The 27,866-nt window shown below is 36.0% G+C and overlaps 1 protein-coding gene across 1 annotated transcript in view; it reads right to left on the reverse strand.

The window, feature by feature from the left end:
- side-V (sidestep V) overlaps positions 1-27,866 on the reverse strand; it is a 494,192-nt gene that overhangs the window by 214,229 nt on the left and 252,097 nt on the right. The gene's annotated exons all lie outside the window — the stretch shown is intronic.

Consider the following 27,866-nt stretch of genomic DNA (forward strand, 5'->3'; position numbering starts at 1 on the left):
GTCCATTTTTAATAGAAATATTTTCTGCTATAAGGAAAATATGTGTACACAATTTCATTACGATATGTTAATTTTTCTTCGAGTTATGGCTCCCGAAATATAGAATATTGCCTAGTAATAAAAGGGGAGGTGCCACGCCAATTTTTAAAAATTTGAAGTTTTTCCTCTCAAAAATCTTGTATATAAAAGTGGGCGTGGTCCTTAACCGATTCCGTTAATTTTTCTTCAAAGTATTCCTTATAGTAAAAGCAACCTCTCTGCCGAATTTTGTTACGATAAGTTTAACGATTTTTGATTTATGATTAATAATATTTGTAAAATGGATTTTATCGCAAGTGGTCGGTACCACGCCCGTTTAAAAAAAATTCAAATTTTTATCAAGAGTCTCAATATCAGTATATATGTCAAATTTCAACATTCTGGGTGTATTATTTACTAAATAATCAGGTTTTTTGTGTTTTCCAAAATTTTATATATATAAGAAGTGGGCATGGTTATCATCCGATTTCGCTCATTTTCAATACCAATCTATTCTGGGTCCAGATAAGCTATTGTACCAAATTTGGTGAAGATATCTCAATATTTACTCAAGTTATCGTGTTAACGGACTGACGGACGGACGGACGGATATGGCTCAATCAAATTTTTTTTCGACACTGACGATTTTGATATATGGAAGTCTATATCTATCTCGATTCCTTTATACCTGTACAACAAACCGTTTTCCAATTAAAGTTAATATACTCTGTGTGCAAAGCACGCTGAGTATAAAAATTCATTTCCAAATATTGCCAGCTAAATCAATTCAAATTGATTTCTCTGGTAGATCCTTAAGCAAAAACACTCTGCGTAATCACTTTAGTAGCGTAAGGTCTCGGAATAGCATGGAAATAAGGAAATAAGGCAAACAGTTTTTTGTCAACGGTTGAACAAGTTAACTCTTTTGTATAATTAATAATTTCTAAAACAAAGGATGACTTATTCAGAGACCATGGTGAAAATTTATCTTTTTGGTTTAGTAATGGGTCGTTGATTCCAAGCTCTTTCGCGTATTCTATGCATCTGGATATTACTGACTTTCGCCTAAGGGGACGATTGCGATTGATTTCGGCAATAACCGTTTGGTAGAGCACGATGTTGTTACAGAGAAAGAGTTTTGATATAAGTTTTGTGGTGTTAAACACAGTTCTCTCTTCGATCGTAGGTAAGCCAGCCTCCGCAAGTACAAAACTGGTGGGCGACCTTGGAAATGCTCTGATGATCCGACAAACGGCTGATGGTAAGGTGCGTAGAGATGCACAGTGTCCATATATTGGAAGACCATAATCTATCTTCGATAGGATAAATGCTTTTGTAGCACTAACCATGGTGGAGATGTTGATCAGGCAGTGTTTTGAGGTTAAATACTTGATAATGTTTAACCTGGCAGCCAGCTGCTTTTTACGGTACAAACAGTGATCTTCAAAGGAGTATCTTTTGTCAAAGATAATATTGCAACATTAGATAAAAACATATTATGGCGAATATTAGCATTTTCGATAAGTAACTAAGTTAAAAATAAATAAATGCAAAACAACAGCGAAGTAAGCAGCCACACACACATGTAAACAGCAAAGATAAGACCGAAGAGGAAAGAGAAAACAGACACGCATGCATTTAAATAACAGCTAAAAGCGTAGAAGTTATCACTCACACATATACACGCATATAACATGATAACAAACGAGAACATGTATACAGAAATGAGAAATAAATAGCCAATAGAAGGCGTGAAAAGTGTAGGCCATTTGAGAAATATGCGAAGGAGGCAACATAGAGTAACAAAGCAGCGTAATACTGTTTTCACACAGAAACTTAATGATCTCATTTCACCTTCTAATGAAATCGTAAATTGTTTGCTTTCACACAGAAGTAACTGCTCGATTAGTATGAAGTATGAAATGTCAAGCCAATAAAATGAATGCTATATGACAGACAATCACGGCGGAACGATACAAGGTGGCAGCATGGTGATATACCTACATACATACATAAATAAGAATTCCATGTACTTTGTTTTTATAAATTCGATGGGCAAATGTCAAAATCGTACTGCGCCGGAAGTTGATATATCAAATCAAATAAAAAAAGGTTATAATCAGCTGTTCGATGCGGCCACCTCGTATCGTTCCGCCATGCAGACAATGACATTTGCTTTGACAAATGACATTTTTAAGCACTGTCGTTTTATGTCAACTGTTCTATAATGGCCGCACCTTCTCAGCTCTCTGGTGCGCAATCCGCTACTCCTTTGCAGGTGACTGCCGTGCCACCTCGTAGGGCTGTATTTGTGTCCCGATTACACGCCTCGCTTACTGAAAATGACATTGCTCATTACGTTTGCTCTAAACTTGGTGTTGCACCCACTAGTAACATCAATGTGTATAAATTTAATTTTAAATATGAGAGAGACATCTCCTCATTTAAAATATCCCTTTCAGATAAATATATCGATAAGGTACTTTATTCCTCTTTTTGGACTAAGCATACTGTGGTTCACTTGTTCACAAGAAAGGCGAGGGCCGAACCTGTTTTATTACAGCCAAAAAACGGTATGACGAACACAGTAATAACAACACAAAGGTAATTGCTGATCTGTCCCCTCTTGTCATTAATTACCAAAATGTTCGTGGTTTACGATCAAAACTTGTTCCATTCTTCCTTAATTCTATCAACTTTTCTGCACAAGTTGTAGCTTTTACGGAGACCTGGCTAAAGCCTGATAATTACAATTCTGAGGTTTTTTCAAATAAATATGCTGTTTATCGGCGTGATCGCATCTCTAGAGGGGGAGGTGTCCTTATTGCTGTTGAATCTAACCTATCATCTGAGTTGATTTCGCTGGACAATATCTCTCATATCGAATTCATAGCAGTTAGGCTTTCATTCGGTAGCTATAGCGTAATTGTTTGCTGTTCGTATATACCACCTCGTTCGGATATGGATGTTTATGCTAGTCATAGCTCGGCCATCTGCGATTTGCATTCGCAGTTGGGAGATAACGATCGAATTGTTGTTGTTGGTGACTTCAACTTACCAATACTTAGTTGGGTTAATATAAGTGATTCAAACTTTTTAACTCCCACTGCTCAACGTGAGTTTCTCAATTGCTTGTTAGACTCATCTCTTTTACAGATTAACAATGTTCCAAATAGTGGAAATAAAATGCTAGATTTAGTATTTGTGGATGGGCTCGGTGGGTACTGCCCTTACGCAAATACCACCTTTATCCCTTCCAGAAGACCCTCTTCACCCTACGCTAGAGATATCACTTGATATCAGCCTACCCCGTAGGATTCAAGTACAGTCTCGTCCCCGATCTAGATGCTTCTACAAAGCGAATTTCATTATGCTCAGTGATCTGTTGGCTTCCCATGATTGATCGGATCTCTATCTCTATGCTTGCACTGATGTCGATTCGGCTATTTCTATATTTTACAGTACGCTTGATGGCTTCTTTGATACCTGCATTCCTACTCGCTATACCTTATGTTCGAATAAGCCCCCTTGGTTTTCAAGGCAACTTATCAGACTTAATAACATTAAATCTAGGCTTTATAAGAGATTCAAGAAATCTGGAGCATCTGCAGACCTCTCTAAATATCTAATAGCTCGTTCTAAATTTCATCGTCTTAATCAGCTTTGTTATAAAAATTACTTGAGTTGTTGTAAAACCCAATTTTTTAGAAATCCAAAAAAGTTTTACAGTTTCGTAAATTCAAAGCGGAAAACTTCTGGGTATCCTACCTCATTAACCTTTGGAGGTAAAAAAACCTGCACTGATGACGACGTTGCTGAACTATTTTCTGAGTACTTTAAGTCCACGTATTCATCCAGTGGTTTTCATTCCGGTCAATATCCCTATCGCTTAGATAGCTGCAATTATATTAGGAATCCTGCTATTGATGGTAATATTGTTCTTCAGAGTCTTCAATCTTTGAAGCCCACCTTTTCTCCGGGACCGGACGGTGTTCCTAGTTGCGTGCTTAGGTACTGCGCCGAAAACATGTATGAGCCTATTTTAAAATTATTTGAGCTATCTCTGGGATCTGCGTCATTCCCGGCACTTTGGAAACAGTCTTTTATTATACCCCTGCATAAAAAAGATAGTAGGTCAAAAGTTGAAAACTACAGGGGTATTGCTAAACTTTCAGTCATTCCTAAAGTCTTTGAACAGATTATTACTAGTCAACTCCAATATCAGTGTTCTTGTATTTTATATCCAAGCCAACACGGTTTTATTCGTCAAAGGTCAACCACTACAAATTTGCTTGTATTCACCTCTATAGTTATGGAAGGATTTTTAGCGAACAAGCAAACGGATGTCATCTACACGGACTTCAGCAAAGCATTTGATACCGTCAACCATGAGTTGCTTATTCATAAGCTTGATTTACTGGGCTTTCCGTTTCACCTATTAATTTGGCTGAAAAGCTATCTTTCTAAGCGGACCCAAAAAGTCCTGTTCAAGTGCAATCTGTCGGAATCGTTCGGAGTTTCCTCTGGCGTACCCCAGGGAAGTCATCTAGGCACTTTGCTCTTTGCCTTTTTCATTAATGACTTGCCAAAGAAAATATTATATTCCCATACTATAATGTATGCGGATGATGTAAAACTTTGAAACACTTACTGTCCTACCGATTTGAATTCCTTGGATCTTCTTCAGGCCGACTTGGACTCGTTCCAATGTTGGTGCACAACAAATTTACTAGCTTTAAATTGCTCTAAATGTAAGCATATGACATTTCACCGAGTGAAGCCAGCATTGAAATCTTATGTAATAGATGGTACGCCTTTGGAACGTATATCTATTGCAAATGATCTAGGTGTCCTTTTTGATCCGAAATTGAATTTTAACATTCATATTTCATTTATAGCCAACAAAGCGTTGGGTTTACTTGGATTTGTTAAAAGATGGGCTAAAGAGTTCGATCATCCGTACCTCACTAAGGTTCTTTACACATCGCTGGTTCGTCCAATACTCGAGTATTGCTCATGCGTTTGGTCCCCTGTTTCTCAAAAGCATATAAAGCGTCTTGAGTCAGTTCAAAAGCAATTTTTGATATTTGCATTGTGCGGCCTTAATTGGGACTCAAGTCTCCACCTTCCTCCATACAGAAGTAGACTTCTTCTTATTAACTTACCCACTCTGGAAAATCGGAGAATATTACTGGGGGTATTGTTCATCCATAAGCTCATTATTGGAGAAATTGATTCTGCGGACCTCCTCAGCCGCTTGGGTTTTGCGGTTCCTCCTAGAGTATCCAGACACTACGTTCCTTTCTATTTACCCCTTTGTCGACGAAACTTTGCTAAAAATAATCCTCTTCTTATCTGGTGCGCGCACTACAATGACATGTATAGCTGTATCAGTCTTGAATGTACTATTGCCACTATACGTAATGCAATACTTGCTTATATAATTTAAGAGATACAAGATAATTTAATTTTCCGGCATTTTATTCCTTCCATAAAAGACAGGAACTATCTCGCTTAAGGATGGAGGAACATTTATCAACATGTATCATTAAGAAGGAACAAGACAGTATTGTGTTGATTGGAATCTGGTGCATTCCAACAACGTAAAAAACATGCTTTTTCATGAGTCACTGACCGGAATCGTATGCATTCCGGCAGTATAATCTTATGGGTCAGGCATCGAGCTGACTGGAATCCGGTGCATTCCAACAACACAGGTCATGTTACTTTTTTATGCCTTGTGATGGCGTATCTCATTACACTACTCTTAGCACTGCCGGATTCCCATGACATGCTGATTGGAATGTTGTTGCATTCCAACAGGAAGATTGGAATCCAATGCATTCCGAAATCATGCTGAGCGGAATCTGATGCATTCCGCCAGTATAAGATTTCGACATAAGTTATTATTTCTGCTCATATTTCTTATTATTATTATATTCTGAAATTAAAGAGTAATGTTCATTAATATTTCTTTGTTTGTAATATAACATTGTTGAAATCTCGATATATCTTAAATTTTATCTTTTGAGTTGTATATTTATATATCTTTTATATTATGCAGTCGACCATAGTTTGTTGTCGACTTTAAATAATAAATAAATAAATAAAAAAAAAACTAAGAAACTGAACGCTCCCAACAGAGTTGCATTGTGCTTTTGACTTCATTAGGCATTCGATTAGCTACTAATGAAATAATTATAGTTTCGAATTTTGTAGGGAAGATTGAGCTCAATAAGCGTCTTAATGTAGAAAACTGCCTTTATTATTCAATAAGCCGTCTGTGTGAAAACAGTATAAGCTTATTCGGTTTGATTTTAAAACGCTGTACGTAAAGTGCTTAAGTAATTTGATTGTGAATTACTACTACCAGAGTAGTGTTGTTATTTATTAAACAGTTCAGCGATTCGAACTATAACCGAAGCTACAGAATAATCAATAATCTATAAAAAAATGCCACGAAACCAAGCCAATAGCTTACAAAATAAGTACTTAGCTTTGGAAATGCAAAAAAGTATATACATACAAATATCACTGCTAATTATCAACTTTTATATTTCCGTATATACCAAAATTATTAATATTCTACATAAATTGTATCCATCGGCGCCACTTTCTCCACATTGCCCATTTCCAAGACCACAACCTAATCTCCATCAAAATAATCGCGCTAATATAAAGTACTTCAGTGCTTAACAAATATTTGTTAATTGTCTACTTATTAATTGCTACGAAACAGAGCAAGGAAGGCGTATTATATGCAAAAGCAACTAACAGCTTCGGCAGAGGCCCGCCTAGAAAAATAAATGGCATGAAATGAAATTAACTTATCATTTTAGTATAAGTACAAATAAGCTAGAAAAAAAAATTACATACATTTTATTAAATGTAATCAAAATTAATTAGCAAATCAGAAATTATTAGTACTAAATATAATTTATGGCCTAGCAACAATAGGAATACAATACACACGCATGCACAAATTTCACATGGCCAAAGGCATGAGTACTGACAGCCGCTTGTTAAATAGCCTTTTGTTTATGACCCATCAATATCCCTTCAGGCAAATGGTGGTTCCCAAAAGGAAAGTTGTAATGGCGAAAACGGACCAGTACTAGGACGTTTTTTTGTGATGCAGAAGGTATGCATAACCACTCTCTGCATCATTAAAAGACGCTCTAGTAGTGGGTCCCTATTAGCTTACTTAAAACTTAAAAAAAGGCCAAACCAACCACAAGTACGCCACCATAGCTGCGCTTAAAGACAAGTTGTTTCAACCCATCACATCGATACGAAAGATTCTCGAACGTATTATTAGTAAGCGTGTTCAGCGGACGCTGAAAAGCCCAGTTGGCTTGTCAAATAGTTGGTTTGAATTTCAAGGTCCACGATAGATGCAAAATACAAATAGGTTCAATATAGCCCATGCAGCCATAACTGGAGGCCAAAATAAGCGGAAGCTCTGTGCACTGATTACTTTGGATATTAAAATTATTGTAACACCTCGAACTGGATGCATATAATAACAGCGCTACGAAACTTTGGCACATCAGCTTACCTGCTCAGAAAAATTGGCAGATATTTTAGCGACAGATTACTACTTTTGACTTGATTTGCTACAAGCATTATGTAATGACAACGTAGGAAAAATAAAGGAATGGCTGACGGACATGAGGCTGGAATGACTAGCAATAAGACAGAAGTCGTTTTGTTGAGCACAAAGCGGACTGTGCATGAGTTAGTCCTAACCATAGGAGATTATTAAATACATTCAAGGCCTTTTCTGAAATATTTCCTGATATATTGACTAGTTAAAAGCTAACTTTTAAGGAGCACTTCAGGGCGTTGTAATAGAAAATTTATAGAGTTTGTGGAGTCCTAACGTGAATAATGCCCAACATCGGTGACCCGTCAGTTATTATCCAACATTACCAGCTCGATAATATTATATGCAGCACCTGCATGGCACTGATCAAAAATAATCCACCAAAAAGATATATTAGCAGCTTATCACATTACTGCTAAACAAATTGCATGTGCTTATCGGGCGGTGTCCGCCGACACGATCCACGTTTTATCCCCAAAAATCCAAGTAGATCTACTGCCAAGTGAAACGGACAACGGACACGAACAATACCTAGGTGGCAAGAATGGTGAGAATAATCGAGCAAACTGGGTGCTTGACTTTCATGTTAGTTCATAATATATCGGAATGGAACGATCAGAAGCAACGTGAACTAAATTACCACCTCATGCAGCTTTGAGTTCACGGCGGTTTTAAGGCATATCTACATAAGCCTAGGACAGAGGAGGACCCTTTCTGCCCAAACTGTCCCACCGAATTGGACAACGCAGAACACGCAATGTGCCATTAGGAATTTAGTTTTCCTTATGTGCAGACAAATATATTGTTGGACTGAGCAATATGACCCTTCTAGTAATGACGCGATTGGTGCATGCTGAAAGGTAGCGCAGATAAATGCGCATGTGAGGCAGTGGCGACTGAATCAACCCCTCCCCCACCCTCCGTCCCACTCCTTTGGGACGTTATGCATAACGCCAGTCCCACGGGGTTTCGACACATAAATGTATAAGCCTGGTTTCATTGAGTCACTTGGGAGCAGTGCACTGCTCTAACGTCCCAGAAAACAAGTGGTGCCCCATAGTATTGTTAAAGGAAGAATTCTTTTAAGCTATAACCGGTCTGCCACCACATTCTTTCTACGGTGGAAATTGGACACCCACAATGACAATTCCATGTTAAAGGTGCGCGTTTTTTTTCATATAAAAGAACCGTTACTGTGATGAATATGCTTTCTTGGTGATCGGTATGTGATACGTCACCTACCGGTCCTTTTGACTGCATGGATAGAATTTGACCCCAGAAGTAAATAAAAAAATTAAGCGTTGTTGCCATTTATTTACACGTGCGTGCATGGTCTATATATAAATTGTTACATATGTAAGTTTGTTTCTTTGATTTTCTATTTTTTTCAGTTATTTCACGCCTTCTCCATCAGCAGCGTGTTTGGGTAGTTATTGTGAATGTGAACAAATTAGGCGTGTAAATACAGTTGAATTTGTAATGACGCCACATGCGTAAGGCGAGTGATTAGGAAAGCTCACGTTGAGGGGCTTGTTACCAAGCAAGCGCCTTTATTTCGTGGGATGGGAAAAATTAAAGTTCGTTTGAATAAAGAAATGTATTTTCTTTGGCTTGGTGTATACAACACTGGTTCTAAAATTTATCGCTTTTATTTTAAATATTGACATTTACTGTGCTTATTATTTTAGTGCTACTCAGCGTCTCCATTCATTGAATCTCAGCCAAACGGTCTGTTTAAGTAATAAGACAGGTGAAAGAAATAAGAAAATATCTTAACTACGGCCTATGTTAAATGGTCTCTACGCTTAGAATGTAACGAAAATTTGAGGTGACCGAACTCTTTGGGAACAGCGAATTCATATACACACCCTGACTCCGACGTCTGGTGCACGGATGGTTCAAAACTTGATGACGTAAAAAAAAGAGCTAGTATCTATGGGACGCTCTTCAAGAATCCTTGAAGATTATCCGCATTATATCAGACAGCCAGGCAGCCTTGCTTGCCCTCCAGTTTTACAGCACTAGTTCTTAGCTAGTGGATGAATGCATTGAAATCCTAAGTAATGTGGAAGCCAAAAACAAGGCTTTTGGGTATCAGGGACATGAAGGTAATGAATAGGCAGACTACCTAGCCGAGCAGGGCTTCTATGGCTCAGAACCCTTCTGTGGACTCACAAAAGCTCACACTAGCGAGACCATAAGAAACTGGGCAGAAACAAAGCAGTTAAGACTTACTGAATGATCACAGCGAGAGTTCTTTATTCAAAACAGCCTACTTCGTGTCTTCCTTATGAGTCCGAATGTTTCCTGAGTAAGTGTCTACTCAGCCTAATATTGGAAACAAGTATTAATATCGTATTATTAATAACGTAACGACCGGTCCTATTTAAAAAGTTTCGCTAACAAGGTTGAAGCATATTTGTAAAAAAATTTTACCCCTGAACTTGAACACTTAACTTACGAGGAGTTCATAGAAAGGAATGATCAATAAGATTAATTACAGTCGGGCCTCGATTATCCGTGATCCGGTTAACCGGTAACCCCGATAAACCGTGATGGTCAGAGATCAGTCTATTGTTTTTTCTTTGCAGTGTTTTCAAATTGTTTGCTTGGATTAATCGTGATTACCTCTATTCTCCGTGATGGCAGCGAAAATTGTGTTTGTGTTAATAGCACGTCACTGTAGGTGAATATGTACATATGTATGTATAATAAACATGAAAGCGGGGAATTACCTTATTCGACGATGAGCCAGAAGCATTTACAAGTTAATACTGTAGTTTAGTTTTGAAATTTGAGAAGTGCGGGTGGTTAGATCTAAATATATTTAGTATGCCACTGTTACCAGTGGTAAAAAGAAAAAGAAATGTTTTAAATATTGAAGATAAAGTAAAAATAATTAACGAGCATTTGAAAAATAATGTGAGTGTTAAAATGATAGCTCAAAAATACGAAGTTGGGGTGCAGACCGTTAATGACATTTTAAAAAGCAAAGACAAGATTTTAAATTTTTGTGCAGAGAGTGATTCGGTGGTTGGAAACCGGAAAACTTTAAAGACAGCTGAAGAACCAAAAATAGATTTGGCACTTTACGAATAGTTAAGACAAAAGCGTTTTAAAGGCACTCCAATTACAGGACTGATGATAAGAGAAAAGGCTAAAATATACCACACAAAACTAAACGTTGATTCTGAGTGTGAATACTCCAACGGGTGGTTGCAAAATTTTAAGAATAGACATGGAATAAAAAGACTTCATGCTGAAGGAGAAAAATCTTTAGCAGACTATGTAAGTGTCACAATGTTTGCAGAACAATTAAATGAATTGATATCAACGGAAAATCTTACCAGTGTGCAAATTTATAATGCGGACGAGACAGGCCTTTTTTGGATGTGTTTGCCCGAGAGCAGTTTGGTTTGTCATAATGAAAGATTCATAGATGAAAAAAGGTGTCAAAAGAAAGACTAACCACTTCAGTTTGCGCTAATGCTGCTGGTACACACACAGGTGCACAGATTTCGTTATTGGTAAAAGTGCTCGTCCAAGAGCTCTAAAAAATGTATACGACCTTCCCGTAATTTATAAGGCCAATTCAAAAACATGGGTAACGTAAACAATATTTTTAGAATGGGTTACCAAAAGCTTTGTGCCAGAGGTAAAAGAGCATCTTAAGAAAATCGGTCTTACGGATGAGAGCAAAATCCTTCTGTTATTGGACAACTACCCGGCACATCCAGACGTTCACGATTTTAAGGCTAAAACGTTATTGTAAAATATTTGCCACCAAATTGTACGTCCTTGATCCAACCGATGGATCAGGGTGTAATATGGAGTTTTAAATGCCATTGTCGTAAAACTATAGTGCAGAAACTAGTCTTGTCAAATAATAGAGAAGATTTTAAGAAAAAATTTAATATACAGAAAGCCCTGTGGTCCACTTATAATGCTTGGGACGCTGTTACTTCCAAAGTTTTGAAGAACGCTTGGAATAATTTGTTATGCCCAGATAACGAAGGTGCGTAGGTATATTTTTATAATTTTATAAAATATTTTCATGCAAAAATTCATTGATTTTTGTTATAGGTATGAACATATAAAATACGCAAGTGAATGTGGCACAAATGATCAATATTACGGATGACTTTACCACAGAGGATATAGAGACATTGCTGAAATGTGATGAAAATGCCTCCCAATTTGCTGTTTTGTCAGATGAAGAAATTATAAGCATGGCAAACAGTAACTCAGATGAACCTGGGCGAGACAATGGATTGGAAGACACTGATGAAGACGATGTAATTGTTTCCAGAAACCACTTTAAAAGATTCGACAGAGGCATCAAGCACATTGCTGAATTTCCTGGATAGCCCTGGTTGACCCGGATTTACAGAGCAGGATAAAATTCAAGTTTATCGCATACAAGAAAAACTTATAAAGGAAAATTATAAATTGAAAAATATTAGACAAACAACACTACAGGACTTTTTTATGAAATTGTATTCTTTTTTTGCTTGAAGTCATTTTTTGCCTCATGTTTTCAGTAGAAAATTTCATGTATACATACATTGTATTTAATATAAAAATGTACATAATTTTCTTGAATTCATTTTTTTTAATGTAAATATGTATGTACACCAATGTTCACTTGTTAAATAATAAAAATATTAAAAAAACTATAATCAAAATTGTTATTCCATTAACCGTGAAAATCGATTATCCGTAATGCTTCTGGTCCCGAACATCACGGATAATCGAGGCCCGACTGTATAAAGAAACAACTAATTTCGGTACTTTTGCAGGGTGCTGATAGGTTTTTTTTTTTCAATTTTTCCAAGAAGTACGTATTCGATAATAAGACCCAGTTTTTTAATAGTTGGTTAAGCTAAGCTTAAAAAAAGTTTGCTCCAACTCATTGAGAAATAAATATCCAGTTCTTAAGTTGATAAATAACATCATTCTCTTATTACTTTACAACATTTGAGAAATTTTGTAAAACTTTTAGTTCTAGAGTTGATCTCCAACGTCATTCTCAAATTGTTTTCAATGTATAGTTTTCAATTGAATTTCCAGCCCATATCTCCAGTTGATATCTTATACTGCATATCGATTTAAGGTGGAGTTGAAAAAAATCTTCTAAAAGGTGATACCACCAAAGCCAAAAGCTGTTTATTATGAGAAAAAGATGCCTGGTTGGTAGCAGTAATGAAGCGTTATAAATTATATTTTATTTTTGTGAATTTCGGAGTCTTATATTTAAGTTCAATCAGAGAACCAGTTGATAACTATCCTTTTTCCACCTAAGTAACACAATTTTTTACTTTTTAAAAAATTGCACTCTTTTGCTGAGAAAGCTATGATTCTCAAGTTGAGCCACTGTTTCGAGAAAACTAGAAAACTCTTGTGATTTTAGAAGTATGCTAGTTGTCAACGCAGGCTCTAATGGTACTCAAGCCCAAATGCTTTTTAGAAAATTCGACGCTATTGCCAACGAACGTAAATAACCAATACATTAACTTGAGTTTACCACTGCCAGATCGGCCTCGAAAGCTCAGATTAAACTTCAATTAAAGTGGACTAAAAAACTTCGGAAGAAGTTGCGTAGTATTAACTGACAGACTGAGTTGAACTTGTACTGAAAAACCGGGCTTTTTTGCAAATAAATTATTTTACCGCAATTTTTGTCGCTTCCCTCAGAAGAACACACAAATACATGTACATACATAGGTGTATATAAAACAATGCTCTGTATAGGGGTATGTTGGTAAAAGTGCCATGAAAAGGTAGCCTACTTTGTTCGGTGTCCTTTTCGTTATTTCTTCGCATGAAGAATATGTGTGAGGGTGGGTTTTAAAGGGATAGCTATAGATGGCAACTACGCTGTGGTAGAGAAAAACAACTGACGTTGCTGAATGCGTTTGTAACACTTCACCATAGTAGGAATGCGTTTTCAAAACCAAGTCCCGGGAGAAAAGGTTTTGAAGAGAATTACAAGGTATAATCGAAACAGCTGTCGCCATGTTCGTCCTGATGTCACGTTGTTTAAATTTTTCCCAAATTATTAAATTAAAAACTATATAATTAGCAGTAAAAAAAATAAACATTCAGTTGATGACATGTTTGCTTTTTAAAACCGAACGTTCTATTAAAATAGTTATTTTAGTGAACACATTGCTCAACTGGGTGTTGATTAAGTAATTATTAAGAGTTTCTTACAATCCACCCTAATATAAACGCACGCAAGTCATTTTTTGTCAAAAATGTCTCATGCACATACAATTTGTATGAGAGCAACCCAAATTGAATTTGCTGCGTGAAAATCTAACTCGATTTCCAATTTTTGTTCTGCGTTACATTTAAATTTGACGTTTGCACACATGCTTTACATTGTCGCAACGCATGCTTATTTGGGTTAGGGCAAAAAAACGCCGGTTGTTTGCGTGCGCTCAAAAAACGCAGTGCGGTTTTATTAGGTTGGCTTGTTACAACGAAATTCAGAATAGATTTTTTGAATCGTTCGAAAGGAAGGTATAGAGGTTGTCAGTTCTGAAAAAAGCATAGTTATTGTTCTCACCGCACGCTATCATGATTTATGCATGCATTAGAACTAATAAAATGGTAGTGTTTAGAAAAGTTTCGTTACTAGAATGAGCGTTCATTAAATTTTTCGATTAATGAGTACAAAAGCAGAGAAAAAAGAAAAAATGCTAGATTATCACCTGTTTTGTGTTAAGCACAGTTATAGTGTTTCATGGTCATATCTGTAATTTGTGCTGCACGCGTTCGAAATAAGCTCTTAGATTGCCTACTTATAATAACTATATGGTGTCGAAACTTATCTAAAGTGTTATAATGACTGTTCCACTGTATAAGTCACGGTCCCAAGACGATGTTAGAATTAAATAAAACCGTTTAAAAAAAACGAGCTTTCTGCTCAAACTAAACTTTGAATAGTTAAGAATATCGGAAAAAGCTACTGCGCTCTTGGACAGATGCTTCAACGATGACGAATCCCATCAAACTGACTCTACAGAATATATCAATATAAGAAGTCGATTTATCACTCTCTAGGCTTAAAGGATTGTATATCAAAAATGTAGCGGTGTTGAATCTAGCAAAACTTTCTTCAAAATTCCAAGTGAATCATTAAATAAATTATATTTAACGATGTCAATTAGATGCTTATCGCGATACCAAGTTTCATTTTACTGTGACAATGCCATACATTAGGGTGATCCTTATTATTCAACTTTGAAAAAATTAACGGTACACCACGTAAAATCATTACTTATACAAAAATACTGATGGCGTATATATATATATTTTTTTTTTGAAAGGCTTTTAAAGGTCGCTACCGAAGGTGAAATTTTTGAAAAATCATATTATTACATATAAAAACAAAACACAAAAAAAAAAAAATGTATAACCTTACAGACTATCTAAGTTATTTTGGGACAAAAAATCGTTGAAAGTCACTAGAAAATATAAAATAGTAAACAGTACCGTAAAAAACAATGCGCCATACAAAATTCATACACATCAGTAGCGAAAAAAATTTAGAAAAAAAGTGAAATATTTTTTCAGGATAGAGAAATATTTGATAGGTGCCCTGCCAAAAAAAAAAAATAAAAAAAAATTTTTCCGTATAAGGACTACCATACTATACTTGTTTTATATGATAGGAATATACTTTGAGTAGTTAAACTTTTTGTAGGTTTGATACTTTGACAGGTTACTTTAATAAATTGGTACAGATATAAATAACTTGATGTCATTGTGAACTTCTCGAATTATGCTTCACTTGTAAATTCAAAAAACTTTATGGTTTAGGTAAGGTTAATACACGCCCTGTGCAGCAAATAAGTTTAAAATGTAGCTTATAAAGAAAGCTGGGAATTATTCGCTAATTATGCTTCAAGTGCTTGAAAGTAGGAAACATATTAGGGTATTACTTGCGTGCAAGGTATATCATTAGATGCTTACATAACAATCAAACAAGATTGTTTTAAGTGTTGTTGCTAAATATTGAGATGTCCAATTGCTTGGCAAAATTAATATACCTATACCAATTATACGCAAACATATCCGTACGACCTGAAAAGACGGGTACCTGTGCCTAAATGTAACATCGTTTCCTATTTACATAAAAGCATGCAAATAAAGCTAATAAATGTGCGTAAAAAAAGGATTCCAAATTTTCCACTTAATAGGTATCAAATTTTTCAAACCATCAAATTGAATTAGTGTTAAAACATATTCAGCCCAATTCTAAACGAAAATTCCGTGCGAGCTTTTTCCCTTCTCCCATTCCTTGTACTCTAAATAAAAAATTCTTTGTGAGTTTTTTCACTTCTCCCTTTCCTCCTATTCTGAACAATGTTCGAAAAAGCGGAAACCGGTTATGGGAGAAAAGTAGGTATTATGAATGTGAGGGAGAGGGAGATTTCTCTGCCATTTCATAGAAGTTTTTTCACTAGTTAAATTAAAGGGAATGCATCAAAATAGTTAACGGTAATTAGTTATTTTAAGAAAGAACACTTATTTGTACAAATTTGTGCTAAAATATGTGTTTACATTCTACCACAATATTCTCACTGTTAATGCAACAACAACAACCACAATATTCTTTATTTTAAGTCGAAAAGTATATCATAAGCAGCGGAAAAGCTCTTCGCATATTTGATGCAGCCATCCAGAAATTGCGCAAAGATTTTTAAGAAGGCTTAAATATATTTTGGCATATGGCGAAAGGCGAACTTAACTCGACTTGGCCGCCAGAAAATTGCTTTGCAGAATGAATGCATGCAAGTCCGCCGGATTTGTGTTATCCCGCCGTCTTCTTCTTCTTATGCTCCTCTGTTGATGTTGCTGTGGCACCAATTCATTACTCATTTCAGTGAATACCACATGAAATGCAATAATGTGCATTGTTTATACCTTATTTCTTAATTTCAAACCAATTGGCAACAATAATTAAACTTTTAAATTTTTTAAACAAAATAAGAAATGCGCAACGAAATTTCAATTGGCAAAAAAGCTAACTTCGAAATTCTGATTCATCAATTATTCTTCTCCCTAGGAAAAAAGAATTGGAGGAATTTTTCCGCGGGAATAAAAAAATCCGCGAGAACAAAATTCCGCGAGAATATTTAGAATTGGTTTGATTTTATTGAGTAAAAAAATTTAAATACGCTCTACATATAGCAGGCAAGAGTTGTGTTTTAATGGAATTAAAAGTCACAAAAAGGAACGGTGCAAAAATGTCAAATTGGAAATTAAGTGACGCTTAAAATATATTAACTTGCAAGTATAGACGCATACATACATACTAATATACACACGTCAAAATCATTGACAGCTCACTCAAAGTGACAGTGTGACAACAAGTTGCTATCGTTTACCATTAACAGCCTGATTCTAATGTGGTAACAACTTTCTTTACCACGGCAACTTTCTTCGTGTGGTAACTTTTGTACCCTTTTGGTATTCTGCGCACGAAAGTAGCCGGATAATTGCTTACCCACTAAAATAGGTGGTAACATCGATCTAACCACACAAAAGCTGTTGTTTAGAAAAAGGCAATACTGAAAAATAAAGAATTATGAGCGCAAATAAGTAAACATAATAGCAACAAGTAAGGAAGGTTAAGTTCGGGTGTAACCGAACATTACATACTCAGTTGAGAGCTATGGTGACAACATAAGGGAAAATAACCATGTAGGAAAATGAACCGAGGGAAACCCTGGAATGTGTTTGTATGACATGTGTATAAAATGAAAGGCATTAAAGAGTATTTTATGAGGGAGTGGGCCATAGTTCTATAGGTGGACGCCATTTAGGGATATAGCCATAAAGGTGGATCACGGTTGACTCTAGAATTTGTTTGTATGATATGGGTATCAAAAGAAAGGTGTTAATGAGCATTTTAAAAGGGAGTAATCCTTAGTTACATAGGTGGACGCCGTTTCGAGATATCGCCATAAAGGTGGACCAGGGGTGATCCTAGAATTTGTTTGTACAATATGGGTATCAAAAGAAAGATGTTAATGAGCATTTTAAAAGGGAGTAATCCTTAGTTCCATAGGTGGACGCCGTTTCGAGATATCGCCATAAAGGTGGACCAGGGGTGACCCTAGAATTTGTTTGTACAATACGGGCATCAAACGAAAGGTGTTAATGAGTATTTTAAAAGGGAGTGGGCCTTAGTTCTATAGGTGGACGCCGTTTCGAGATATCGCCATAAAAGTGGGCCAGGGGTGACTCTAGAATGAGTTTGAACGATATGGGTATCAAATTAAAGGTATTAATGAAAGTTTTAAAAGGGAGTGGTGGTAGTTGTATATGTGAAGGCGTTTTCCAGATATCGACCAAAATGTGGACCAGGGTGACCCAGAACATCATCTGTTGGATACCGCTAATTTATTTATATATGTAGTACCTGCCAAGATTTTAAGGGTTTTTTATTTCGCCCTGCAGAATTTTTCATTTTCTTCTACTTAATATGGTAGGTGTCACAACCATTTTATAAAGTTGTTTCTAAAGTTATATTTCTCGTTAATAAAACAATCCAATTACCTTACCATGTTTCATCCCTTTTTTCGTATTTGGTATAGAATTATGGCAGTTTTTTCATTTTTCGTAATTTTCGATATCGAAAAAGTGGGCGCGGTCATAGTCGGATTTCGTTCATTTTTCATACCAAGATAAAGTGAGTTCAAGTAAGCACGTGAATTAAGTTCATTAAAGATATGTCGATTTTTGCTCAAGTTATCGTGTTAACGCCAATGCGGAAGGACAGACGGACGACTGTGTATAAAAACTGGCCGTGGCATCAACCGATTTCGCCCATTTTCACAGAAAACAGTTAACGTCATAAAATCTATGCCCCTACCAAATTTCAAAAGGATTGGTTAATTTTTGTTCGACTTATGGCGTTAAAAGTATCCTAGACAAATTAAATGAAAAAGGGCAGAGCACCATATCATTACTGGAGTTGAATGTTGACATAATTTACTTATATACTGTAAAGATATTAAATTTTTTGTTAAAATTTTACTTAAAAAAAAAAAATTTTTTAAAAGTGGGCGTGGTCCTTCTCCGATTTTGCTAATTTTTATTAAGCGTACATATAGTAACAGCAGTAACGTTCCTGCCAAATTTCATCATGATATCTTCAACGACTGCCAAATTACAGCTTGCAAAAGTTTTAAATTACCTTCTTTTAAAAGTGGGCGGTGCCACGCCCGTTCTTCAAAATTTTACTAGTTTTCTATTCTGCGTCATAAGATCAACTCATCTACCAAGTTTCGTCGCTTTATCTGACTTTTGTAATGAATTATCGCACTTTTTCGGTTTTTCGAAATTTTCGATATCGAAAAAGTGGGCGTGGTTATAGTCCGATATCGTTCATTTTAAACAGCGATCTGAGATGAGTGCTCAAGAACCTACATACCAAATTTCACCAAGATACCTCAAAATTTACTCAAGTTATCGTGTTAACGGACGGACGGACGGACGGACGGACATGGCTCAATCAAATTTTTTTTCGATCCTGATTATTTTGATATATGGAAGTCTATATCTATCTCGATTCCTTTATATATGTACAACCAACCGTTATCCAATCAAACTTAATATACTCTATGAGCTCTGCTCAACTGAGTATAAAAAAGTGTTGCCTCTTGCCATACATATTTGTTTCCATGTACTTTCACAGTATATATTACAATATAGCTATGTAAAAACGTATGAATGTGTGCACATATGTATATACACATCGTCCCATTTATTCGTTAATATCGTATCAACGAGTGACATATTTTCGGTAAAGCCATGGCGGAACCATACACGGTGGCAGCATGGTCACATACCTACAAACATAAATAAAAATTCCATGTACTTCGTTTTTGTAAATTCGATGGTCAAATGTCAAAATCGTACTGCGCCGGAAGTTGATGTATCAAATTAAATAAAAAAGTTTATATTCAGCTGTCCCATGCTGCCACCTTGTACAGTTCCGCCATGGGTAAAGCGAAGAAAACCAACTTTTAAATTTCACTATAGACACTGGTGAGTTTTTCGGTGATGACAGCGTTACCACTTTGGCCAGAATAGCAAATAAAACAACTGGTAACGATTTTCGGTTACATAATGTTCTGAGTACTATTTTACCGGTAACGCTAAGAATCAGACCGTAAAAGGGAGAATGAGAAAAGACTATGAAGGAAGGAAAATAGTACATGGTTTTTGTGTTATATCTGCGCTAAATTCCTATAAGAAGTTTTAGATATATGAAACCAGAATAATAAAAGCAAAAAAAAATAGCACATAAGCAACCGGAATGACGAAGACACTAAAAACAACCCCATTTGTAACCATCGCCCTGAACCGCCACCGCTTTCGCATAGCTTTAGAGTGGCGATCAATGTTTCTCGTTCTTTAAGGACCCTCTGTTGTTTCTGCGTACAGGCCCCGATTTTTTGCTCTGATTTTAATTTCTACGAAGTAACTGATTTCTTGTCGCTCTTCGGAATCACTTAGCATCTAAACTGTAATGTTATCGATAGTGATTTGGCCGACTCTTTCCTCTTGCATTTGTCGGTTCTGGTTCCATCGCGAGTATTTGAAGAAAGTTTGTTCAGTATCATCCTGTGTTGTTGTTGTAGCGTTATGACACTCCCCGAAGATCTTTAGGATATAGGTACGGGTACGTTCCGGTAACAAGCACCTTTAAAGAATAAGCCCCACCAACTTGGGAACGATTTAATATGACCACATTGAACTTTCAAGGGGGGGAAAGATTTTCGGCTGAATCCGCCTCGGGTAGGTGAGGTTAACAATTACGTTCGAGAAGCTATAAGTTGTGCTACAGACCTCCGCTACACAACCCCTTAATTAATTTGGGTATTTTAGTCGCCTCTTGTGACAAGCACTCCTGGCGTGGGTATATTCAAAGTCCCCTTACCTACTGGGGGATCAGCATTGTACCTCGCTAAAGCTTCTGGTGCTCAATGCTTCAACAGCGCACACAATCGCAAAATATTCTGGAGATAAGCCGGCAATAACGCAAGGAAAGAAGGATATAGTGGATTTCTTTGAAAGGTGCGGTCCAATACTCCACTGAAGTATTTATTTACTAAGTGATCCCTAAATGGTCATGAAATAGTTCCGTAAAACGACAGTCTCGATTATATGCGGCCATATTTAAAAAATATTCCAAGGCAGTCCTTCCGATGTAATTGCTGAACAGCCTCGGAATGATTTATAAAGCCTGGAAACTATATGGAGATAGTTCCGAAGTAGGCACGAAATCGTTTTGGTGGTATTATAACAAAGACAGTCAAGTTATGTCGAACGAATCAATAAATAGTGCCAAAGTAGTCTAGAAATAATCCTGAAAAACATCCAAACATCATCCAGGACACAATGCCGAATTGGTCTTATAGGAAACTTGCGTAATCTAGTAATAGTCCCAAATTTCAGAACAAATTTCCTAACTGACGCAAAAGAGTTCTGAATTATACCAAAAACCATGCCGAATAGTTCCAAAATTAATCCCAAAATGGCCCGATATGATTCCAGATATAATCTAAAAACTATCACGAAACGATCTAAAAATTATACCAAAAAACGCCGTTACGATACAAAAGTAGCCTCAAAACGACCACGAAACAGCCAGAAAAAAAAACATAAAATGATCTCGTAATAGCCAGGAAACAATCCGGAAGTGGTATTGGAATGATTGCGAAATGATCCTGTAAGAAACCAGAGAACTGACATCTTTTTCACAATCATATATACCAAAATCTGCATTCATATATTATAAATTCAAAGATTGGTATATTTTGACGTCTAAATTAACCAAAGTAATACCGATTTGGGAAAAGAGTTCCAGAGGGAGTTCCGTGGATCAGGGGGTAACACTGTCCTTTACTCCTGATAAATTGAATAGAAGTTTTTATAAATCAAATATTATTGGAATAAGTCAAATCGACCCAGAGGTATGAAAGCTTATAACAACAGAAGACGACGTCTCCGCTCACTTTTCCAAAATTTCCAAGAAGTATATCTGTGCATATATCATAGGTACCAAATATTGTTGGTATAGGATAGATACAGGTAGAGTTAGAACAATTTAAAAATACTGGTCCAGAGTGGAGGAGCTGGGGAGAGTCTGAATCTGCAAACTTTTCCTTAATTCTTACACCTCTATTAGTATAGCCCTTAGTCGATAGAATCCTCACGACTATGCGACTATGCTATCTGCGTGCAAACTTTCTTTAAAATTCATTCGGGTGTTCTGGCAAGATATAGCCACAAAATACAAGCGCTTGGACATCCAAACACAAAAAGAAGCTCCTTTTTTCTTCATTTTATAGTATTTGATTTCCGTAATACCTGTACTTAAGAAGTTATGCAAATAATTTACAGAAGCCAGTGGCATAATCTTAGGCGTTAAGCCGACAAAAACGCAAAATCTTTTTAGCTACAGCTTAGAGTAGTCGTAAAAAGTGCTTAATATAGAAGGGAAGTCTCATGATATGTCATGACAAAACTGTGTAAAAAGTATGCAAGAAAAAAAAAAAAAATACCACAGGTAAAAGCTCAAACATTTGTTAGCCTATAAAGCGGCTGTCCCAGATGTTGACAGCTTAACTAAAATTTCACTGCTGTTTTCCTCCTTTGTCAATGAGACCATGTTTAATTTTTCTTTATTTTTTTATTTTTTCTTGTTTTATTTTATACTTTTTAATGTCTTCTGTTGTTGTGCGTTTTAACCAAAAGCTTATATCGACGCGTTGACAAATTTAACACCAATCGTTCACTCTGCTATTGTTGTATGATTTTATTGTTGCATTTAATGTGAATGAAATTTTTATGGCCCACATTTTATTATTTTGTGTAGAGAAGTTTATGTTGGGTGAAGTGTGGCAAGCAGAGCTGCAATGTTTAAGCTTTATATTTGTGTATTGCCAAGAATAAATTGTCAATTTGTCTATAAACATCATGCAACGGTTGCCACAGCTTCTATAAAAAGTTATAGATATAAATATTTATGATATAGGGCATTACAGCTGCCAGTTTTCTTGTATATCTGATTTGCCTATTTGTGTATATTCTAATATTTTGACACAATTTCGATGTGCCGCAGGTATTAAAAGTTTACGAGTTTCATATTTTTTCTATAAAATGTTTCTTCACAGGAGTATGTAAAACATGCAGCAGAGAAAAGCAAATCATCCCAGTGAGTCATTAACAACATCTTTAGTGTGACATTTGTCAAACTTGCAGCGAGTCGCACTGGTTCCGAAAAAGGTAGTACTATCACATTAAGAGACGGTCCGCTGTTCTTTTCGGACCTTTTGTATGCTTTCAATTAACCAACACTGCATTTGATTGATTAAATTAAATTAGCGATCCAAAAAGCCATCTGAGCTTCGAATACAAACGCGAAATTTTTTGTAGTGGTACGTGTGTACAGGGTATGGAAAACAAAATTGGAACACAGAATTTACGCCATTGTGAATAAGACAAGTGTGATAACTTCTGCATAGACGTCAAAATTACAAATAGAATGGATCACCTGATTTTTAATTGAGTGTCGCTGTCTCATTCTGTATCTCTTTCTATCACCCGCTGAAGATAGCCGGCCCTATGCGCCGCAATATTGAACACCCTATCAAAATGCTGCCAAAACGCTAAAACGAAGACATAGTGAACATCCTGTCAGGCAGTTGAGGAATAAGATATCACATTTGTTTTATCCACAATGATTTACGCATCAGCTGTTTACTGCTTGAAGTGCGCCAAACAAAGATGCAGTGCTTGCTCTGCTGGAAAACAGTCGCTGCACTCACACGACAAGTAGGTGAACACCGAATAAATTTCCGACGTTCTACGAAGTTCTTGACGGCATACCTAATGGCGCTCTAATATACCTCGCATTGTTACTCATGCGCCCCTATGTTGCGAGGCGGCGCAACATTACTCATCGCACCAGTTGTTTTTGTTGTGATTTTTGCTGCAACTTTATGACATCTGCTGGAGCGATATGTTATGAGAAAGAAATGTACTCACATTGCTCGGTAGCATGGTAAAAATGCAGATTACTCTTAGTGTGGAGGTCTAACAGCCAATTTGCGTAAAGCTCTATGCTAGTGGGCAGCTTTTCGGCGGAAAACTTTCGACTCTCGAACAAAGAGATTCGGACTATAGTAAGGTATTGGTTCGAGTCATTATTTGAGCCTTGTAGGGTGTGTGCACGTGCAGGGCGCTTGTACTATGTTTGCTGTATGTCGAAAATTGACCAGTTCCCTCGAATTCACATGACTGCTCGCTTGTTCTTAGATCGAAGTCTGCGTGCGTCTGCCCTTTATGGGGAACATATATAACAAACTTCAGTGAGCTCTTAAGCCGGAGTGACCGCCTTCGAGTTTCTCGTTTTATCTTTCTTCTGCAGACGTGGGCGTTACAGAGATTGATTACCGGACCTTTCAAAAATATTGCTCACGTTTTCCAGAGTGCATCAACATCCTTCAAATCCCGCGCTCATAGGATATGCTAAGTTGTGCTTTTTTTCTTTCCTAAATAAACTTAATTCAGATTTTGGTTTTGCATGTTCTTCAAAGTCGTAGGGTAGAGGGGGGAGGCTTCGACAGGTTAAGAGAAAATGATTTTTTTAGAGAAACTAGAATGAGAAATAGATAACTCCTTTCATAATTACTGATGCCATGTATGTTTATGATACTTCGGATTTGTGGTTAATATTCCACTTGTTTTTTTTTTAAGTTATAATCAAATAACCAAAAACAAAAAATATGACGAAACCTCCCTTTTTCAGGGAGGCTTCGTCAGTCATCTGGATGGCTTCGACAATGGTTGGGAGGTTTCGACATTTATCAAATATAGCAATTTAACCAGCAAATTAAAAAAAAGGATGTTGGAAAAAACTCTAAATACGATTTTTAATTCATATTTGATGTTATTTATTTCAATACAGTAACAAATTTTTCGAACAAAAACATAAGAAATGTAAGCATAAAATAAAGTATAACTGTACTATTAACGAACATCTAAATTTGAAAAATCAAAGTTAAAAATAAACTTGCTTTGCGCGCGTGAAGTTCCTGGCGGATGTTCAGGTGTGGGCAATATACGTATTATATCCTGCTTTGAAACCAAGTGTCTGTCTTCTACAATCGGTTCATAGAAATATTGGGTTTTACTTTGACGTCTGAGGAATTTCGCGACGCACGTCGAATTTTTAACTTCCACGACTACACCAGTGTAAAAGAAATTTGTTTTGTCAATGAACATAAAAACAAAAACAAAAACGAATCGTCTAGCCAAGTCATACGTCAATCCATGATGAAGATCTGAACATTTCTTGAAGTAAACCGTTAATTCTTTTTCCTGGGCAGCTGTAAGTACTTAATTGGAAGAAAACTTCTGCTGAAAATCTTTAAAAGTTCCCAGATTTGTTTGCTCTTTTGAAATTCGAGATATTAGTGTTGTCCGCTTCAAGTTATATTTCCGAGCAGCGCTTGATGGTGTTTCTTTTTCTTTTTTTGTTTTATCTCCTCGATGGCTTTTTTCATTTTGTCTTCGTTGATGATCTTTTCAGGGAACTTTCTTTTGTAGATATTTGGCATCTTGATGACTGTAAAATATTACTTGCTAAGTAAAAAAGCTAGAAGGGAGGCTTCGACAAATTGTCGGAGCCTCCCAAAACATACTGTCGAACCCTCCCCCGTGCACTTATTTCAGATTTTTCGCTCCAAAAAATACATCTTAGTGTTATTGAAAGTCTTTAAAAGTAATAAATCTTAATTTTATTGCAATATTAATGGGCAGAAAACTCATGTTATATATTCTATATTGTACACTTTACACGCGAATAATTACCAGCAATTTTTACATCAACACTTTTCAAAAATAAAAAATCTCGACTGCATACTATCGTCATTGAACAAGCACTGAATAGTTTTCATGACAGCGTCACACTCAATTTGGTTACTATTTATTCGTGGAATAAGAACAATGGCAATAATAACGGCGGCCAAATTTGAAAAAGTCGAAGCCTCCCTCATGTCGAAGCCTCCCCCTTCTACCCTACCGTTTTCGGAATACCTTTATTGTTGCTGTTACTCATTTGCTTTTATTTTAGTATATTTTTTCTCAAGTAGTGAAACAACAAAGTCATTTTTTATGGACTTTTTGAACCCGTCAAAACATGTCGAACAGAAATAGAACAAAACCGCCTTTTTTGAGAATGTCAGAATGACATTTTATTTCCAAAAACAAAAGCTCTATAATCAAGGAAAAAAAGTCATGAATGCTATGACATTTTGTCAACCGTAAAAAGACTAAAAAAGCAACAACTGAGCTAAATTTTATGAGGAATGAGGAAGCGAAAAATTAAATAGCAAATAAATACCACGAAAGGGATTAATAGCATTAGAAAGCTTTCGGTTGACATGCTCCCCTGTGTGCTCTTCTGTTCTTAGCATCAATTTTCTATTACCATTCCCCTGTGCCATTAGGCCTTTCCTCCAAATGATTTGGGTGTCCAGTGCCATTTTATGACAATTTAGTTCAGTTAACTTTGTTTTTTTTGTTTATTTTTATACCTTTCATGAACATGAAATGGTATATTAACTTTGGTCCGATGTTTGTAACGTTGAGAAATATAGAAGATAGACTAACCATTAAGTATACCGAATTAATCAGGGCGACAAACTGAGTTGATATAGCCATGTCCGTCCGTCCGTATGTCTTGTTGAACGCAAACTAGTCCCTCAAATTTTGAGATATCTCAATGAAATTTGGCACAAGGATGTATTTTTGTATTATATTAGACATTTTGCGGATCCGGTAGGATCGGACCACTATAACCTATATCTCCCATACAACCGATCTTTCAGATAAGACGATTTTGGTCATTCCTGCCGCAATTTAGAAAGCATAAATGTAAAATTCGACGATATATATTCTAATATATCATAGAAGATATGCTGAAAAAATCACTTTGATCGGAGCTATATATCCCAAACAACCGATCATTCAGATAGAAAGATTTTTGGCCATTTCTCCCTTAATTTAGAAAGTATAAACGTGAAACTCGGTGATATATATTTTAATATATCATAGAAGATTTTCTGAAAAAATCACTTTGATCGGAGCTATATATAGTATATATCCCATACAACCGATCGTTCAGATAGAAAGAATTTTGGCAATTTCTCCCTTAATTTCAAATCTAAAAACGTTAAAGTTGGTGATATTTATTCTAATGTATCATAGAAGATTTTGTGAAAAAATCACTTTGATCGGAGCTATATATAGTATATATATCCCATACAACCGATCGTTCAGATAAAAAGATTTTTGGCCATTTCTCCCTTAATTTAGAAAGTATAAACGTGAAACTCGGTGATATATATTTTAATATATCATAGAAGATTTTCTGAAAAAATCACTTTGATCGGAGCTATATATAGTATATATCCCATACAACCGATCGTTCAGATAGAAATATTTTTGGCCATTTCTCCCTTAGTATCCAATATAAAAACGTGAAACTTAGTGATATATATTTTAATATATCATAGAAGATTTCCTGTAAAAATAATTTCGATCGGAGCTATATATAATATATATCCCATACAACCGATCGTTCAGATAAGTGGGTTTTTTGCCATTTTTTATTTTATATTTATCTTAAAATCGTTTAGGTATCTACATCTGTTCACTATATATCTTATACATCCTTATACATCCGATTATTTGGAGATTACGAACGGGATAAGATTATTGTTCAACCCCATCCATGAAAGATATGAGGTCTTCGGCACAGCCGAAGACAGTCCCGTCCTTACTTGTTTTTTTTTCTTTTTTTGTGTAGCAAATCGTCAGGCGTTATTAAAACGTGCTTAAATGTTGCTTTGACGTTCCCTCATAAAATTTATAGACAAAAAAAATGTAATTACTTGCACGGTGTGCGATTTTGATACCGTAAACGTGTTGTTGTTAGGACATAAAAATTGATGAAACCAATTTAATAACTTAGAAAAACGAGTAGCTACAAAAATTTTAAAATTTTACGTATGTAAATGAGGGCTATGAAAACGGTTGGAGATTTTTAGTATGCTCCGCGTATTTTAGTGGCAGTGAAATTGATTTTAGTACAACATAAACAGGATCGTTCAATTGTTAGCAATATATCTGCATAATAGATGGGGAAGGC

The sequence above is a fragment of the Eurosta solidaginis genome, chromosome 3, assembly GCF_040869045.1.
Source record: "Eurosta solidaginis isolate ZX-2024a chromosome 3, ASM4086904v1, whole genome shotgun sequence".
NCBI classification, from domain to species: Eukaryota; Metazoa; Arthropoda; class Insecta; order Diptera; family Tephritidae; genus Eurosta; species Eurosta solidaginis.